We start from the raw sequence: 20,495 nt of genomic DNA, 5'->3' as shown, positions 1-20,495 counted from the left end.
AAAAAAAAAAAAAAGAAAAGAAAAGAAAAGAAAATAGATTTAAAAATTCTATGAATGCTGTAATTTTTTTGAAAAATATATTTATTTTAATCACAACAGGTTTTATCTACATTTGAAAAATTATTTGTATGACAAATTATTTATACTGATTAGAGACAATGGTTAGCTGCATATGGGGTTTTTAGACATGTCTTAATAAATCAATGGCCTCCCAGTGCTCTAAGATCCATAGTCTGGAACTACCATGCTGGTAATTTTGAAGCAGAGAGTTGAGTAAGAGAGATCAGTTAACACATATGGAAAAGGGAATAAATTGGTAAACCCCTTAAGAGTCGCTCCACTTTCAGAAATGCAGTTCCCCAATCCAAACATCCAGGCACTTCTGTGGACTTGACAATGGAAATTCAAGGAAGGGCAAACTGTATGCAAATTAGGTATAACTGACTTCATTGTACACATGATTTTATTATATTTTCATAAAGAATAAGTGTGCTTATATTTTACAGAACTCTGTTCTTTTGAGGAGAGTATCAATATAGTTAGACTCAAGAGGGAAGTATTGGTGAATGTGGTTCACGTGGTAGTTTTCTTAGAAGGGAAATGTTTTTTGTCAGAAACCTTCTGGAGGTTTTGCATTTGGAAGTTCACTGAATAATTGCCATTAGATATTTTATTCATAAAAGGTTCCACTGAAATAATTTTCTTTGAATCATAATTCTAAACAGCTAATGTTTTGTTCTTTTAATAATATAATATAATGAAAATTGTATAAATCGTATTTCAAGAGGTTCCAGGGGAATATTTCTAATGTTCTGTGTATGTGTGTGTGTGCACGTTTGGTAAAAATTATAACATCACTTTTTTAATGTTACCATGCCAAACCTATCAAAATATATGTACTTCCCTGTTGTTATTCGTATCTAACAAATGCCTCTGATTATATCTGAATTTAAGCCTGTAAGTGATAATAAGACTGCAGCTACAATAATTCAAAACAATGCAGACAGGATCCATAGATTTCTCTAGCCTTCCACTTTTGTGTAATCTTAAAGCTTCCCAATTACACCAATGGAAAATCTCTGAAAATGCAAATGGATAAGAGGTTGTCAAGCAGCCGTGTGCACTGGCAAGAATAATAATGTTGGCAGTACTGTAATCACTGAGCATACAGAAGCTGACAGAACAAATACTTCCTTTCCACCAATTGAGTAAATGTATATTATTGCTGCATGTTTAAAAAAAAAAAGGTGAAAACACACCATTCTCTGAGCTGGTCTTTTAAGCATTTTCAGACTCATTGTGGCTTGCTGAGTTGCAGAAAGAAGGAATGCTGTTTACTATGGAATTAGTTACTCTATCATCAGCTGCACTGAATCCATTATAGGACATGATTCTTTTTTAGCCAAAAAGAAAACAGTAGCCGGCATCTCCTACAGAAAATGGCCTTCGTTAGATTCAGTCTGACCTTACCCATTGCTGGACATCATCTGAAGAGCCACCAGGCTGTTGCCCCATCTGGAAAGCCCAGATCGCTTAGTCAGCCAGGTGTGGGAGCTGGGGGGCTCCACACCTGGCTAGTGTTTCAGAGCGCCTGGGCTGCTAGTGAAGTGAGCTGCACATATGAGGAAACTAGAAGGCAGGACAGCTCACCAAGAGCCAGAGATGATTCTGCGGTCTGACCACTTGCCCAGGCTCTCAGTTTATCTGCCTCTGAATTACTTTTTTTTCTAGAAGGACTTGCAGTAGTTTCTTAGGGCTATCCTAACCAAGTACTACAAATGGTGGCTTACAACTATAGGAATTTAGTCTTTCAAAGCTCTGGAAAATAGAAATCAAGGTGTTGGCAGGGCCCTGGTCCCTCTGAAACCTCTAGAAGAGGATCCCTCCCTGATTCTTTCAGCTCCTGGTCATTCCAAGGCACTAATTAGCTTGTAGCAACATAGCTCCAACCTCTGCCTCTGTCTTCACATTGTCATCTTCCCTCTGCGTCCTTGTCTTCCCCAGCACTCACCTCTGAATGTATATGTGCACATTTCCCTCTTAAAAGACACCAGTCATGTTAGGATACTCACGATCGCAACTTGATTACATCTCTGAAGACTATTTTCAAATTAAGGCATTCACTGTTATCACACGTTTACAACTTCACTATATCTTTTGAGGGATAAAGTTTAATTCATTAAGGGACCCAAAGAGAAAAATTACATCTTGACACTACCCAAGTTAGGTTAATTGGGGCAATAGGCTATAAATGTTCCAAGATGTTTAAAGCAAAAACTGTTAATGAGGAGTGGAGCGTGATTCATTCATTCGCTTATTTATTTAGCTTTATAGCTTATGGGCCTAATAAGTACAAGATGTGTACTGACTTGCCTATGTAGCAATGAGAAAGTAATGTGATACCTATCCTCATGTAGCTTGGAGTTTTGTAAGGAATATGCAAATAGTCAATTAATAACAGATGAGTTAAATCTAGTGAAGGAAGAGTTTTGGATATCATGAGAGCATATATTTGGATGATTTAATATAGTGTGTGGAATCAGGGAAGGCCTTCCTGAAAAGAAAGTTAATGAAGGCAGTGATAGTAACAAAAAATAATGATGCTAACATCTGTCGAGTATTTACCATATCCTGGGGAGCAGTTTCACTGCTTTGTTTATATTAATTCTCCTCATCCTCACACCTACCCTACTATATAGGTGAGAAAGGCGAGGCAATGAGAGGTTAGATAAATCACCGAAGATTGCAAAAGATTTAAAATCTCTGCTGACACCTGATTAAGATTTAGAGCGTTAAGAGAGTGGGGAAAGAGAGCTCGATGTGGAAGCAGCAGCATGTTTGAAGTCTCTGAGGCAGGATGGTTCTTCTGTGGCTATAGTCAGGTAACCAAGGGAAGAGATAGTGTCATAAAAGTGAGAGGCAGTCAGGGACCAGGTCTTGAAGGGCCTTGCAGGCAAGGTAAGACATTTGTCTTTATCTATTTTTTAATCGTTTTGTATTAAATCATAACTTTGTACATTGATGCATTTATAGGGTTCAGGGTACTGCTTCAATATACAATGTGAAATGCTTACATTGAACTAAGTAACACATTCATCACAATTATACTTATTTCTTAATAGTTTTGAAATGTACCATTTCATCATGCACATTAGGTGAGGTCCCCCAAAATATCCTCCCTCTTCCCTTCTACTTTCTGGACTATAGTTATGTTTTGCCATTCATGTGAGTGTGTAGGTGGTTATATATTGATTTCATAATAGTATTGAGTACATTGGATACTTTTTTTCCCATTCTTGAGATACTTTACTAAAAAGAATATGTTCCAGCTCCATTTAGGTAAATATAAGAGATGTGAAGTCTCCTTCTTTTTTTGTGGCTGCATAGTATTCCATGGTGTAAATATACCACAATTTGTTAATCCATTCATGGATCGATGGGCACTTGGGCTGTTTCCATGCCTTGGCTATTATGAATTGGGCTGCAATAAACATTCTGGTGCAATTATGCACTGTACCAGAATAAAGCAGACCCTAATGGATATGAACAACTTGATATATTCCTGCACTATAATAGTTGGAGATTTTAAGACCCCTTTGACAGTTTTGGATAGATCCTACAAGAAGAGAAACTAAACAAATAAATATTAGACTTAAAACTGACCTTAGAACAAATATACTTTACAGACCTCTACAGAACATTTCACCCTAATAAAACTGAATATACATTCTTCTTATCAGCCCACAGGTCCTCTCCAAACTAGATCGTATCATAGGACACAAGTCTAACCTTAGAAAATTTAAAAGTGTAGAAATTATTCCTTGTATCTTCTCAGACCACCATAGAATAAAAGTTGAACTCAAAAGCAATGGGAATCTTCAGACTCAAAGTCATGGAAGCTAAATAATCTTAGGCTGAATGATAGCTGGGTCAAAGAGGAGATTAAAAAGGAAATCACCAAATTTTTGGAACAAAATGACAATGAAGACACAAATTATCAAAACCTGTGGGATACTGAAAAGGCAGTCCTAAGAGGGAAATTTATAGTGTTGGAAGCCTTCATCAAGAAAACAGAAACAGAGGAAGCCAACAACTTAATGGATCATCTCAAGCAACTGGAAAAGGAAGAACAATGCAAACCCAAATCCAGCAGAAGAAAAGAAATAACCAAAATTAGGGTGAAATTAAATGACATTGAAAACAAAAGAATCATTCAGAAGATCAATGAAACAAATTTGTCTTTATCTTAAAAGCAATGTGAAGCTATTGATGAGTCTGTATGGGACAACGACTTAAGGGAATTTGTATTTTATTTTATTTTTTTATTAAATCATAACTGTATACATTGATATGATCATGGGGCATCATACACTCGCTTCATAGACCATTTGACACATTTTTATCACAGTGGTTAACATAGCCTTTCCGGCATTATCTCAGTTACTGTGCCAAAACATTTACATTCTACATTTACCAAGTTTCGCAAATACCCCTGTAAGATGCACCACAGGTGTGATCCCACCGATCCCCCTCCCTCTACCACCAAAGACTTAGACACACTGGGGAGAGGGGGGGAATTTGTATTTTAAAAGAAATTGCTCCAGTTGTAATGCAGAAGAAAGAGTAGAGAGAGACCAGAGTTTCAGGAAGGCTAATAAGAAACTTCAGGAAGAAGATAGTGGTGACTAGGATTAACTTTGTGATGGTGGAGATGGAACAATACAAACGTATTTGTGATTAGTAGGAGATGGGACTGAGAGTGCAGGGCCAACACCTAGACTACCTCATGATCATATGGGGAGGAGGCCAGGACTGAGAGTGCAGGGCCAACACCTGGAATGCCATTATGATCAGCTGGGGAGGAGGCCAGGACTGAGAATGCAGGGCCAACAACTAGAATACCATTATGATCAACTGGGGAGAAGGCCAGGACTGAGAGTGCAGGGCTAACACCGAGAATACCATTATGATCAACTGGGGAGAAGGCCAGGACTGAGAGTGCAGGGCCAACACCTAGAATATCATTATGATCGACTGAGGAGGAGGCCAGGACTGAGAGTGCAGGGCCAACACCTGGAATGCCATTATGATCAGCTGGGGAGGAGGCCAGGACTGAGAGTGCAGGGCCAACACCTGGAATACATTATGATCAGCTGGGGAGGAGGCCAGGACTGAGAGTGCAGGGCCAAAACCTGGAATACATTATGATCAGCTGGGGAGGAGGCGTGTCATTTACTGCAGTAAGAGTAGTGGGTGGAGGGCAGGTTCTGCAGGGAAGATTCTGGCTTTGGTTTGGACACATGGAGCTTGAGGGCCCATGTGCCACCCCTCAGAAATGGGAAATACAAGTTTGCAGTCCACAGAGTGTGTCAGAGTGGAACTGTGATTTCTGAGGTCAACGTGATAGTGATACCATTTGAAAATGTGGGAGTGGGTGAGTTTGACAAGACAGAGGAAGAAGAGGAAAGAGTACAAGGGCTTTGATCGGAGTTTCAAGGATCTCCAAAGGATTTCAGTTTAGATCAAATATAAACATTCATAGGAAGGATTCAGTGAAGGAAGGGAGGGTTATTTAGGAAACAGAATGAAGAGGGGAAATTGTAGCATAAGGTCCCAGGAAATTTGAAAGGAATGAAATTCACATCAGGCAGGAAAGAGCAAAAGGGCATGGAAGCAGGTTTTGTGGCAAAAAGTTGAGGGAGTTTACATTTCATGGTTTCCAAATTCTTTTGAGAAATAGAAGCTATCATGATTTGCCTCAAGGGAGAGGTAGAGGGACTTGGCAGTTTGAGGGGCTTGAAATAATCATTGCAGAGAGGGTGAAGCCTTCTGTAGAAATCCATGTAGTACAGCAGGGTTGGTTGTCTCAGAGATCTTTGTCATTTTTTTTTTCCGGATGTGTTTCAAAATCTGGATGGAGTCATAGTAACCACTTAGCATAGATTTGGGAGGATGTTATGTGAAATTGAGGTTGCAAGTTGACATCTTAAGGCCAAAGCATGAGGGCAGAACTCTCTGTTTATACTTGACCTTGAGTTCTTTAATATTGAAGATAGTTCTTAGTAGGCCCCAAAGAGACTACTGGCTTTAGGGATGTGAAGAAATATTGACTTGTCTGTATTTCAGTCTATATCCATAAGGAAAAATTGCACACATTTTCATCCTAGCTCCTTCACAAAGCCAGTTTTACCCTTTTTAATGTTTTTAATGTTTTTATTTTTAATAATTATGGGTACATAATAGCTGTATATGTTTATAGGATGCATGCACTGTTGAGGTACCCATCACCTCAAGCATTTATCATTTCTTTATGTTAGAAACATTCCGATTCCACTCTTTTGGTTCTTTTAAAGTATGCCCTAACTTATTATTGCTTATAGTTGCTTTGTTGTGCTATTAAATATTATTTATTCTATCTAACTATATCTTTGTATCTGTTAACCATTCCTATTTTATCCCCTGCTCCCTGCTACTCTTCCAAAGCTCTGGTAACCATCATTCTATTCTTTCTCTCCATGAGATCAACTGTTTTAATGTTTAGTTCCCACAATTGAGTGAGAACATATGATATTTGTCTTTCTATGTTTGGTTTATTTTATTTATTTATTTATTATTTTTTTTAAATTTATTTATTTTTTTGTAGAGACAGAGTCTCACTTTACCACCTTCAGTAGAGTGCCATGATGTCACAGGACTCACAGCAACCTCTAGCTCTTGGGCTTCCGCCATTCTCCTGCCTCAGCCTCCCGAGCAGCTGGGATTACAGGTGCCTGCCACAACGCCCGGCTATTTTTTGGTTGCAGTTCAGCCGGGGCTGGGTTTGAACCTGCCACCCTCTGTATATGGGGCCTATGCCCTACTCACTGAGCCACAGGCGCCACCAATGTTTGGTTTATTTTATTTAACATAATAACCTTCCATTCTATCCATGTTGTTGCAAATGTGAGGATTTCATTTTCTTTTATGGTTGTTTAATACTCCATTGTATACATACCCCAATTTTTTTACCCATTCATCTGTTGAAAGATACATAGGTTGATTCCAAATCTTGGCTGTTGTGAATAGTGCTTCCTTCATCTCTTCATTGACACAGTGGCCATTCAGAAGCATATTGTTTAATTTCCACATGTTGGTATGGTTTCCAGTGTTCCTCTTACTATTGGTTTCTAGTTTTATTCCATTATATTCAAAGAAAATGCTTGATGCGATCTCAATGTTTTAAAAAGTTTTCAGGACTTGTTCTGTGGCCTGATAGATGGGCTATCCTTGAGAATGATCCATGAGCTGAGATAAAAAATGTGTACTCTCCAGTTGTTAGATGACATGTTCTATAAACATCTATCAGATCCATTTAGACTGTGGTATGGATTGAGTCTAATATTCTTTGTTGAATTTCTGTCTGAATGATCAGTCCAGTGCTAAAAGTGATGAGTGTATTAGAATCTATCTCTCCTATTAGCTCTGATAATATATGCTTTATGTATTTGAGTGCTTCAGTTTGGGATGCAGATATATTTAAACTTGTTATATCCTCTTGGTGAAATGACCCCTTTATCATTATATAATGACTTTCTTTGTCTCTTTACAGTTTTTGTTTTGAAATGCATTTCATCTGATGGAATACAGCTACTCCTGCTTTTTTTTTTTTTTTCTGGTTTCCATTTGCATGAAATAGCTTCTCCATCCCTTTATTTTCAATATGTGTCTATGTGCGTCTTTATAGGTGAAGTGGGTTTTTTGTAGATATAGTTGGGCTTCTTTTTTTCTTTTTCTTTCTTTTTTTTTTTTTTTTAGATAGACTCTCACTCTGTGCTCTATTTAGAGTCCTGTGGTATCATGGCTCACAGAAACTTCAAACTCCTGGGCTCAGGAGATCCTCTTTTCTTAGCCTCCCAAGTAGCTGGTATTACAGGCACCCACCACTATGCCTGGCCAGTTTTGTTTATTTTTAGTAGAGATGGGGTCTCTCTTTTTCTCAGGTTGGTCTTGATCTCCTGAGCTCAGGCGATACACCCACTGCTGCCTCCCAGAGTGCTGGGACAGGGATGAGCCACTGCACCTGTCCAGGGCCTAATTTTTTTTTTTTTATTCATTTAGCCACGCTGTGTCTTTTTATTGATGAGTTTAGTTTGTTTACCTTCAGTGTAATTACTGACAGATAAGTACTTATCACTGCCATGTTGTGGATTTTTGGTTGTTTTGTGGCCCTCTCTTTCTTTATCCTTCCTTTGTTTGTTCTGATAGTGTGTTTTAGTTTCTTTTTTTTCTCTTTTTATGTATCTGCTGTAGAGTTTTTGATTGAGATTATGATGAGACTTGCAAAGAGTATTTTCTTATATAACGAAGTATTATAAACATGTAACTACTTACCTCTGCTTATAAACAAATATATAAGCAATGAGAAACCTACTAGGTTAAAGAAATTCTATGCTTTAATTTATTCTCCTTTATTTTTAAATTTTTTGTTATTTCCATTTATATGTTTTATACTATTTTTCAAAAGTTGTAGTTATTATTATTATTAAATCATAGCTGTGTATATTAATGCAATCATGGGACACCATACACTGGTTTTATAGACCGTTTGACACATTTTCATCACACTGGTTAACATAGCCTTCCTGGCATTTTCTTAGTTACTGTGTTAAGACATTTATATTCTACATTTACTAAGTTTCACATGAACCCTTGTAAGATGCACCACAGTTGTAATCCCACCAATCACCCTCCCTCTGCCCATCTTCTCTCCTCCTTCCCCTCCCTCTACCCCTTCCCCATATTCTTAGGTTATAACTGGGTTATAGCTTGCATATGAAAGCCGTACATTAGTTTCATACTAGGGCTGAGTACATTGGATACTTTTTCTTCCATTCTTGAAATACTTTACTAAGAAGAATATGTTCCAGCTCCATCCATGTAAACATGAAAGAGGTAAAGTCTCCATCTTTCTTTAAGGCTGCATAATATTCCCTGGTGTACATTTACCACAGTTTATTAATCCATTCGTGGGTCGATGGGCACTTGGGCTTTTTCCATAACTTAGCAATTATGAATTGGGCTGCAATAAACATTCTGGTACAAATATCTTTGTTATGATGTGATTTTTGGTCTTCTGGGTATATGCCTAGTAGAGGAATTATAGGATTGAATGGCAGATCTATTTTTAGATCTCTAAGTGTTCTCCAAACATCTTTCCAAAAGGAATGTATTAATTTGCATTCCCACCAGCAGTAACAAATGGTGCTGGGTGAACTGGCTGGCAACTTGTAGAAGACTGAAACTGGACCCACACCTTTCACCATTAACTAAGATAGACTCTCACTGGATTAAAGATTTAAATTTAAGACATGAAACTATAAAAATACTAGAAGAGAGTGCAGGGAAAACCCTTGAAGAAATCGGTCTGAGTGAGTATTTTATGTGTAGTTATTATTTTTGATAGGTTTGTCTTTTAGTCATCCCACCCAACATGTAAGTGGTTTACATCTAGTTGTCTGGAAGCCTGATGGGGCTGAATTGCTTGAGCTCAGAAGTTTGAGACCAGCCTGAGAAAGAGTGAGAGCTTGTGTCTCTACTAAAAATAGAAAAACTAGTGCTCGCTTCGGCAGCACATATACTAAAATTGGAACGATACAGAGAAGATTAGCCTGGCCCCTGTGCAAGGATGACACGCAAATTCGTGAAGCGTTCCATATTAAAAATAAAAATAAAAAATAGAAAAACTAGCTGGGTGTTGTGGCAGGTACCTGTAGTCCCAGCTACTTGGGAGGCTCAGGAAAGATGATCACTTGAGCCCAAGAATTTGAGGCCACTGTGAGTGATGACACTATGGCACTCGATTCTGTCTCCAAAAAAAAAAATATATATATATATAAGAAATTTATAATCACAATAGAATATTTTGCCTTTATGTACTTACTGTCACCAGTGAGTTTTATAATTTCCAATGATTTTTTTATTGTTCATTAACATCCTTTTCTTTCATATCAAAGAAATCCTTTTAGCATTTCTTATAGGACAGGTCTGTTGTTAATGAAATCCCCCAGCTTTTGTTTGTCTGGCAAAGTCTTTATTTCTCTTTCATGTTTGAAGGATATTTTTGCAGGATATAATATTCTACAGTTAAGGTTTTTTCCTTCATCATTTTGAGTATGTCATGCTTTCTCTTCTGGCTTGTAAAGTTTCTACTGAGAAGTCTGCTTCCAGATATATTGGAGCTCCTTTATATTTCCTTCCTTCCTTCTCTTCCCTTCCCTTCCCTTCCCTTCCCTTCCCTTTCCTTTCCTTTCCTTTTTCCTTTTTCCTTTTTCCTTTTTCCTTTTTCCTTTTTCCTTTTTCCTTTTTCCTTTTTCCTTTTTCCTTTTTCCTTTCCTTTCCTTTCCTTTCCTTTCCTTTCCTTTCCTTTCCTTTCCTTTCCTTTCCTTTCCTTTCCTTTCCTTTCCTTTCCTTTCCTTTCCTTTCCTTCCCTCCTTCCCCTCTTCCCCCCTTCCCCCTTTCCCTCCTTCCCCCAATTCCTTCTTCCTTTCTTTTCTTCCCTTAGGACCTTTTTTAAATCTATAATCTATTAAATGCCTTGAGGTAGTCTTGTTTGGGCTAAATCTGCTTCGTGCTCTATGACCTTTTTGTACCTCTTTAGGTACAAGATATTGACATTGGATATCAATCGTGTTGTTGACAGACTCTGGTGCATTCTTCAGATATCATAGCCCACAAGATATTGATATCTTTCCCTGGGATTGAAAAGTTCTTTGTTATTTCTTAAATAAACTTTCTACACCAGTCTCCTATTTCTACCTCCTTATTCAGGCAGTAGAAATTTTGCCCTTTTGAAGCTATTTTCTAATCTTGTAGAAGATATTTTTTAAATTCTTTTTTCTCTTTTGACTATGTATTTTCAAATAGCCTATTTCAAATTCACTGGTTCTTTCTTCTGTTTGTTCAATTGTGTTATTGACAGAATTTGCTAATTGAATTTTCAGCTCCAGGATTTCTGCTTTTTTAAAATTATTATCATTTCAATCTCTTTTGTTAAATTTCTCTGCTAGGCTTCTGAATTCTTTCCCTGTTTTTTTTTTTTTTTTTTTAGACAGAGTCTCACTTTGTGGCACTGGGTAGAGTGCTGTGGCATCATAGCTCACAGCAACCTCAAACTCTTGGGCTCAAGTGATTGTCTTACCTCAGCCTCCCAAGGAGCTGGGACTACAGGTGCCTGCCGAATGCCCAGCTATTTTTCATAGATGGGGTCTTGCTCTTGCTCGGGCTGGTCTTGAATTCCTGAGCTCAGACAAGCTACCCACCTTGGCCTCCCAAAGTGCTAGAATTACAGGCATGAGCCACTGTGCCTGGCTATCTCTGTTTTCTTAAAGTTCACTGAGCTTCTTCAAGAAAGCTATACTGAACTCTTTGATAGATCCCCTGTCTTCATCACTAAAGGGTTAGTTACTGGTACCTTATTTTATTTAATTCATTTGGTGAGATCATGTTTTCTTGAATGTTCTTAATGCTAGTAGTTGTTTGCTGTCCGGACATTGAAGAGTTAGGTATTTATTTTAATCTTTGCAGTCTGAGTTGGTTGAACCTGTCTTTCTTTTCTTTTTCTTTTTCTTTTTTTTATTGTTGGGGATTCATTGAGGGTATAATAAGCCAGGTTACACTGATTGCAATTGTTAGGTAAAGTCCCTCTTGCAATCATGTCTTGCCCCCATAAAGTGTGACACACACCATGGCCCCACCCCTCTCCCTCCGTCCCTCTTTCTGCTTTTCCTCGCCCCCCCATAACCTTAATTGTCATTAATTGTCCTCATATCAAAATTGAGTACATAGGATTCATGCTTCTCCATTCTTGTGATGCTTTACTAAGAATAATGTCTTCCACTTCCATCCAGGTTAACACGAAGGATGTAAAGTCTCCATTTTTTTTAAGGGCTGAATAGTAGAACCTGTCTTTCTTGAGAATACTTTCTAGATATTCAAAGGGAATTGAAAGTTGTGATCTAAGTCTTTGGTCACTATAGCCATATCAGCATGGGGGCACCCCAATCCCAGTAATGCTGTGGGAGAGTTCCCTGGATTACCAAGAAAAGTATCTCACCCTTGTGCTCTTTCCTCACTCTCTGTATTGGGCTTCTAGAGCTGAGGGAGAGGTGATATGAGAACTCTATCATGGCCACTATATCTGGGACTTTATAAGGTCAGACCTGGGTAAGCCCAGTTCTTCCCCAAAGCCAATGGTGACTGCTTGCTGGCCACCTGTGGTCTTTATTCAAAAAACCTAAGGACTCTTTGATCAGTAGGTGGTGAATACTGGATCCTTCAGGGCAGGGCATTTCCTTCAGGCCCAGGATGGATCTAGAAATTCCATCTAGGAATTAAGGCCTAGAATCAGGGATTTCAGGAGTTTGTGGTTGAGCTGGTACCTAAATTGCAAAACAATATACTCTAAAGTCTTCCCTTTCCTTTCCTCGAATGGAAGAAGACTCTTCCTGAGCCATACTGCCTGGCATGTGGGAAGGGTGACACAGGCATTGGCTTGGGCACCACCAGTGTTTCACTGGGTCACATACACCCCGAGTTCATTGGCTCTGAGCCAGCACAGCCCCAGGAATTGCCCAAGGACTTCAGCCTTTGTGGCCATCTGCCTTATGAATTTATTCCAGGCCTTAGGCCACTTTTTGTTAGCGGGCGGTGGGACTAGCCAGAACATCACTTTTGGTGCAGAGGATTTCTCTCTGGCTGGACTGTTTTAAATGCTCCCTCTGTGGGCACCAGAGAAATTCTGCCCTGTGCTGTATTCTCCTGTGCCAGGGTGGCCCTGAGTTTCAAGGCAAAGTCCTACAATCACTTCATTCTCCCACTCCCAGGCACACAGATTCTCTTTCCAGTTGGTGCGCTGGCCTGGCACTGCTGGTGCGTGGAGCAGGGATGGGGTAGGTCAATGCGAGTATTTTTTGCCCTCTTCAGCACCTTTCTTTGCTATAATATTAAAACCAGGTACTAAGATTGCTCACCTGAATTTTTGGTTCTTCTGAAGGTACCTCTTTGTGTGGATAGTTGTTGAATTTGGCATCTGAAGGAGGGATGATTGCTGGAGGCTTCTGTTTGGCTATCTTGCCTAGCTCCTTCCCAGTCCTTACTTGGTTTTCAGATAATTTCTCATTTCTGTTAAGACATCATTTGCAAGGGCACTTCCACATGCAGGAAGCTTTTGTTGAAGGGTTACAACTTTTTTTTGGAAATGCATCCATATTAGAAAGAGACTTATCTAGAAATTGGTGGCAATTATGCCAGGTTTGCAATTAGTTTTGCCTTTTATAAGTAATGGCATGTGTCTCATATGCTTGCCCTGCACAATTCAATCTTTACTAACCATGTCCCAAATAGCTTGAGTTGGCTTTCACAACTTTTGCCAGTACTGATGGAAATTTGATACCTAAATCAGTAATACTCATTTTTATCAACATAGCTGATTAAGTTTAGTGATTCAACTTTTATTTCTGTAATTCTGTCATAAATGTTCATATATCACCACTATCATACTCAGTCTGAAGGTGTTACCCTGTTTCCCCGAAAATGAGACATCCTCCAAAAATAAGACCTACTTACAGAAAAGATAAGACGTCCCCTGAAAATAAGACCTAACGCATCTTTGGGAGCACACCTTAAAACACTGTCTTATTTTTGGGGAAACAGAGTACGTAGGCTTCTTTTTTAAATCCTTGTATTTTATTTTGAAATTGAGACAAGCATAATATTTTAGTAATGTTCATATTTGATAATGATATAAAAAATGTGGATTCATGTGAGAAAATCTACTTGAATAATTCCAGAAGCATCTAAGTGAATACATTTGATCTGTTGGTTAATTCCTACAATTTCTCTGTTCCTTTGTTCAGCTTCCTTTTTGTCCCTTTCTTCTAATAGCAATTGAGAACCTTCCTTTAACAACATGTTTGTAAATGATAGGTCTTCACTTTAGAAAAGAATGAAAAATACTTCACATTTTAAAAGGTGATATTATTCCAGCCTACAGACCCATAAGATTTAACATATCATAAATGACAAAATGCTCTGAGTATGACTGCCAAATATATTCAATTATGAGAACTGTGTTTCTAGTACCATAATAGATTTTATTTAGGAGATTAGAAATACGCTATTCATCATTCAGGATTACCAGCATTCAGAAATTTCAATGTAGTCTGTTTCACCAAGGAATGATTGTACATGAAATACATTCCATAATAGGGCCTAATATGCCATGAATGGCTTGAATATAAGTGACTCATTAGGGGATAAGTGACAATTAATTCATTTTCATCATTCATAGATTTATCCCAATTTTGGTTAGGCAAATTAACCACCCGAGGTGCACCTGTTTGAATGCATGTGTGAAGTCTGCATGTAAAGTAACTTTGAGGAAAAATAATCTATTTCTGCATTCTACAGGGAGAAGAAGAGTGCACTACATGCAGTAAATACTTAATAAATGTTATTAAATCAATGAAAAATTGCTCTAATTCTTACTATTACTCATTATAGATGGAGTGCTTATCTTTATTATTTTTATCAGATTCACTTTCATGTTATCAAATATCCTCTGGCATTACAACAACTCCTGCTAAAATATTCTTTCATTAAATATCCATTATGTATTTAGAGTAGACAGTATCCTCAAATATTTTACTTAACTACAAGAAACATGGGTCGTTTAGCAATAGAAAAAATAACTTTAAAATTCTAATGGCCTTAGAACATTTTTACACTGCTGGTGGGACTGTAAACTAATACAACCTTATTGGAAGGATGTATGGAGAATCCTCAAAGAACTCAAAATAGACCTCCCATAATTGAAAGGTTGAAAAAAAATCATTTTATCATAAGAACATTTGTACTAGACTGTTTATCACTGCTAAATTTACAATCACCGAAATGTGGAAGCAACCCAAATGCCCACGGATCCAGGAATGGATTAACAAGCTGTGGAATTGTGGAATATGTATACCATGAAATACTATTCAGCCATTAAAAGAAATGGAGACTTTACATCTCTTTTATTAACCTGGATTGAGGTAGAACACATTTTTCTTAGTAAAGCATCACAAGAATGGAGAAGCAAGATTCCAATGTACTCAATTCTCATATGAAAGCAATAGACAATCTAATAAGGGGCGCGGGGAGGGAAATGATGGGGGTCACTGTGTATGGAACAAAAATAAAATATATATTAAAAATAAATAAAATTCTAACAGCTTTAGCATTTAAGACTCTCTATGATATTCTGGATAGATACCTAGTAATGGGATCTCAGGATCTACTTTCAGCTCTTTGAGGAGTCTCCACACATCTGTCCAAAAAGGCTGTATTAGTATGCAATTCCACTAACAGTGTAAAAGTGCTGACTTCCCTCCACATCCACACCAGCATCTGCAGCTTTGAGACTTTGTAATGTGGGCCATGCTTACTGGGGTTAGGTAATATGTCAAGGTGGTTTTGATCTGCATTTATCTGATCATTAGGGACAATGAGCATTTTTTATATGTTTATTATCTCAAGGTGGTCTGGTATATGTATACTAGGGAATATTATTCAGCCATAAAAAATATGATGGCTTTACATCATTTGTATTAACCTGAATGGAGTTGAAGAACATTCTCCTTAGTAAAGTATCAGAAAAATGGAAAAGCAAGTTTCCAATGTACTCAATAGTAATATTAAACCAATAGAAAAACAAATGCATGCCCACATGAAAGAAAAAAACATAATTAAATTTAAGTGAGGGAGAAGAGGGAGAGGCAAGAAGGAAGGAGGGGGTGGGGATTGGGAAGCTCTCACCTGATGGGCACAACGTAAGGGTATATAACACACCCCCGGGGGAAAGACTCAACTACAACTTGGACTTGGCCTGACAAATGCAAACAATCTAACCTAATCACTTGTATCTTCACATTCATTTGAAATTAAAAAAAATAAAAAGACGCTCTGACCTTAGGTTGTTGCCAATGGTTTCAGGTCTCCTGATGGGCCTGAATTGAAAAGAAGCCTTGAATTGTTTTGAGAAAGATGTCACCTTCTTTAAAAAAAGATCAAAGTAGTTATTGCAACCACTTTGTAGATACAGAATGAGCCCCCACGCACAATTTGGTTCAGATGTCAAGACCAACGATGCCACCCACACCCAAAATGTATGAAAAGATTTATTACTAACCTCCCAAGCAGGTCCAAAATGATTCGGAAAATCAGAGAAAGGATATTTGGTTGGTGTTTTTGTAGCAGTTAGGAGGGAGGTGTCAAAGTGAAGGATCCTTCATGGTTTCAACTCCCTGCTGGTGCCAAAGGAATGTACCTGGGCTTTCTTGTCAGCTTGTTTAGATAAGAGGGCAGCAGAGGAAGTAGGAGAGTGAGACTTAACAATGCCTGCAATTATGCATCAAAAATGGAGTCAGACTCTATTACCAAAGCCATCATGGGAAAAATCAGAATTTTGTGGGGAAAGGCATAAGCTTTGTCTTTGTATTGTTTTTAATGATCTATTTCATGGTGAGTGAGGAATCATTTCCCTCCAATGTTTAAAGCCTCAAGGGTTTTAATTGGCTCTAGGCTATAACCACTTTTTTTGCTTCATTTTCCACTATTCCCCTTCTTGGAACCAGCCCTCTAGCCATATGGAGTTGTAAGTACAACTCTTCACCTGTGCTTCTTGGCTGTGCTCTTCTGTCCTCTAGGCCTCTTCCAATGTCATTTACAGGTGTGGGTTTTACCTATTCTTCTGTCCTCTTCAAAGGTTTGAACACTTTTCTGACTCTGCCTCTTAGAAGCAATTGCAGCTTCTTCTAAAGTCTCACAGCATGTTTTCTATTTCCTTCTTGCAGCCCCTTGTCATTTTCTAGCTAATCTCTGAAGCCACCTGGAGACTAGAACTCCAGTGACTGATTCCTTTTTATATCTTCTATATCATCTTTCACAGAGAGTGTCTGTCAGTTAACAAGAGAGCGAGAACTTCATTTTGTAGACTCTTGTTCCTTTATCACTTAGAACAAAGCCTGGCACGAAGGCGGTTCTTACTAAATATTTAAAAAAAAAAAAATTGGTTGAATAAGTGAAAGTTAAATTAATAAATCTATCTAATGAAAACATATTTATTTCCTAAATTTCTTCTTTATGCATTGCATAAATAAGAGGAAAATGTACATTTATGGAGAATTTCTTATTTTAAGTGGTTGACTCAGCGGTGGAGCTACTTTAAAGGGAAAGTCGATATTGGATCAAGGATTCACAACTGGTCATCTCTGATATGGTTCTGTAACAGACAATCTAGCATTTTCTGAAATTGGGGCAGACTGATTAAAACATGTTGTATTACATAACCTGAAGATCATCGTGAAGGTACTTGATGAACATAGGCATTTTGCTTTTTGCCTCTTTCTGATTTTCAGAGATTTTTGCTCAAATCTGTTCTTATCACAACTATAGACAAAATTAGCTGATGCTGCTTTCATCAGGCTGTGCGCAAACTTCCCTTGGCTATACTTGTGGGTAGAGTATTTATTAGAGGCCGACCTAAGATAGGATATGAAACAGGAAGTGAGACCAATCACTGATTCCTATGAACATATAACAATGTAGGTGGGTCAGTCTGAGTGAGGGATACCTTATAAGAAAAGAGAACCCAGGAATCAGTAGTTGCAAAGACAAACCATTTGCCCCAGTGCTCAAGGCCTTTCTCTTCTCCAAATGAGTACAAACCAGCCTGCAGTGATCTGTAATATCTGAGCTCGGATACACATATGCACTCTCTAATAAAAGTCTTAAAAATCCAATGCCAGAAATTCCTAGATAACCAGTTTCAATTGACTTTTTTTTTTTTTAAGTCTCCTTACTTTTCTACTTCTCTGTCTCTCTTCAAATCAAGAACTTTCCTGCCCTTTGTTCTTAAATTACAGATGCTACATTAGAAAGGACAAAAGAAGAAGGGAAAGATAGTAGATTACAGAAATGAGACTAAGAGGATCGGTAAATCGATTTCTGAAAAGCCTAGGGGTAGATTGTATTTTCCACTCCTGAAGCCTGGGCTGGTCTTGTGACTTGTTTTGACTGAAGTGACATTGTGTGTATTTCAAAGCCCAGGACTTAAAAGATCTTGCAGCTTCTACCTTTAGGCTCTTGGATGTTATCCTAACATTTCCGTGTGAGAAGCCAAGCTAGCTTACTGGAAGATGAGAGGCTTCGTGAAGAAGAGCCAAAACACCCCAGTCGACAGCCAGCACCAACCACCAGACATTTGAGAGAGGCCAGCTGAATAAGGCTGTGTGAATGAGCTCAGGTGAAGCCAGCAGAAGTACCACCAGCTAGCTCACAGATTCATGAGAGATAAAGACTTGCATCATTTTTAGCCTTTACACTAAGCTTTGGGGTGATTTGTTACATGGCTTGAGGTAATTAGTGCACAGTTTGATTGTGAGCTTTGTATTTATTTCAACTATATGGTAAATCATAATTATTTCTTCTACTTTCTCAGGTTTTTCAAAACTGTTTCCTCATCTTTAAGTGTCTTATCTCTGGAGTACCATTCATGTCTTGATTTGTTCACACAGTGTGATGTTGGTCAAGTATCAAGTATGTGTTAGAAAGTAGGGAGATGAGACTTTAGAAGTAGTATGATGCTAGACCAGACCTTTATGAATCAATATGGCCTGACAACTTAAAAAATTAAATACTACAAGCTAGAAATCAGCATAGCACTCAGTAAAGGTGAACATTACTTTAGTTATTTAAATGCATGTCTGCACTGAGACTTAATATAAATGTTTCTGTTACCATGGACCCTAATTTTAAAAAGTATAAAAGCCACTAGCCTAGATAATGGAGAGTTTCACACACTGTCCTAAAAACATGTGGACTTCCCCCTCTAGTGTGAGGCATCACTGACGAATTTTAGGCCTGGTCAGATGCATGTTGTAGACTGATATCTGTGCTGGTGGCTGTGGGCTGGTGGATGCATTTAAAGAGAGAAGAACAGAAATTGGCAGAGGAGGTAGAAGTCTAGGTTGAAGTGGGTAAGCAGAGAAGACATTTATTAACAAGGTTTTACTAGGTTTGGAGAGAAAGAAGTAAACTTGAGAAGTGTTTAGGAATATAAATTAGAAAGCTCTCAGATGGACTGAGTATGAGGTGAAAGGAAGGGAGGAATTAGGAATCTGGGAAGCAACATCAGCAGGCGCAGATAGGTTTTCTGTGGGAGATAACATTAAGGGAGGCCACAGGGGTGACTTACAGGTTTCCATCTTTTGTGGGCATCAGTCACCTCCAAGGATTAATAATGTAGAAGAAGGTCAGACCTTGTATTGGAACTTCATTAATCTAGTTTCGAACATTGCAAAACCGTGTTGGTTGTAGGACACTCAAACATCAGACAGCTGGATATACTTTTCTGAAGCTAGAGAAGCAGATGGTGGTGATTGAAACCAAGACAGTAGATGTACAAAGAGACTGTGTAAGCACAAAACACTTTGCCCTGGGAAGGAACACTTAAATGCTGGGGAAACCCTTAGTAGTCAAAGTAAAAGGAGCCCACAGTGGTAGTGGAGATGGAAGGACCAGAACTCAAAAGGATACTTGCAGGGAGGTTGGGTTTAAAAGTGTCAAATGTGGCAGAGAAATGCAGGAGAATAAAGGCTAAAAATTACTCTTTAGATTTGCATTAGGAGGTCACTTGTGAACTTGTCAGTGGTTTGGTGAGGGCAGGAGCCAGATGGCAGCAGCTGAAGATGATTAGAAGGAAAAGATTGCTCTTTTAGATTGTTTAAAGAAGATTAAAAGGTGAACTACTGTATGGCCGTGAGATCCAAGGAGGTTTCTGGATTTTTGCTTGGTTAGTTTTGCTTGAGTTATTTTCAAGAACATTTAATGTTCCTGCCTAGGGAGAAGGAAGCAGGAGAGGAAGGGGGAACGAGAACTCAGAGCAGCCAGAGGGAATGAGACAGTTAGAACCCCCCTCAGCAGCAGAGGCCGAATCTAGCTCCTTGTTACGTCGCCAGCCTCCCTGGCAGTGTCCCTGCTTGTCACGGCTTCTGCCCTGCCTGCTTTTGGCCTCCTTACCATTTAATGTATAGACCCTGGAATCAAAACAATAGCAAGATTTGTGAGAAAAGAACAAAAGATGAGGTGTCCTTCCAGCACTATGTGACAAGCATTCTGCCTGCTGTCACACACAGAGGCAGTGTCCAGGCAGGAGCTTGGAACCTTTCCAGGGAGGTTCAAAACACTTCCCAGGGAATGTAGTGTTTGAACTGAATCTTGAAGGATGATGGGGGTTTTGTTACTTGTTTGTTTTTGCCAGAGCAGCAGGACATTCGAAGTTGGAGGAAGGGCATGTTCCAGGGGAGCAGCCTATCACGCCTTCATAGGCAGGTGTGTTTGTGGGAACTGAGGTTGGACTGGCAGGGCTCTGAGCATTTTTGTTCTCTATATCTTGGCTAATAAGGGGATATTTAAAGTTC

At 38.6% G+C, this 20,495-nt stretch overlaps 1 non-coding gene across 1 annotated transcript; it reads left to right on the top strand.

Moving 5' to 3' along the window:
- The first annotated feature begins 9,592 nt into the window (after nucleotides 1-9,592).
- On the top strand, nucleotides 9,593-9,699 carry LOC128592864 (U6 spliceosomal RNA). The gene has a single exon (XR_008382076.1). It is a non-coding gene; the product is annotated as a U6 spliceosomal RNA (small nuclear RNA).
- Nucleotides 9,700-20,495: the final 10,796 nt, after the last annotated feature.

The sequence above is a fragment of the Nycticebus coucang genome, chromosome 8 (assembly GCF_027406575.1).
Source record: "Nycticebus coucang isolate mNycCou1 chromosome 8, mNycCou1.pri, whole genome shotgun sequence".
Taxonomy (NCBI): domain Eukaryota; kingdom Metazoa; phylum Chordata; class Mammalia; order Primates; family Lorisidae; genus Nycticebus; species Nycticebus coucang.
Note: the sequence above shows the minus strand (reverse complement) of the source record. Positions and strands in the feature narration are given on the sequence as shown.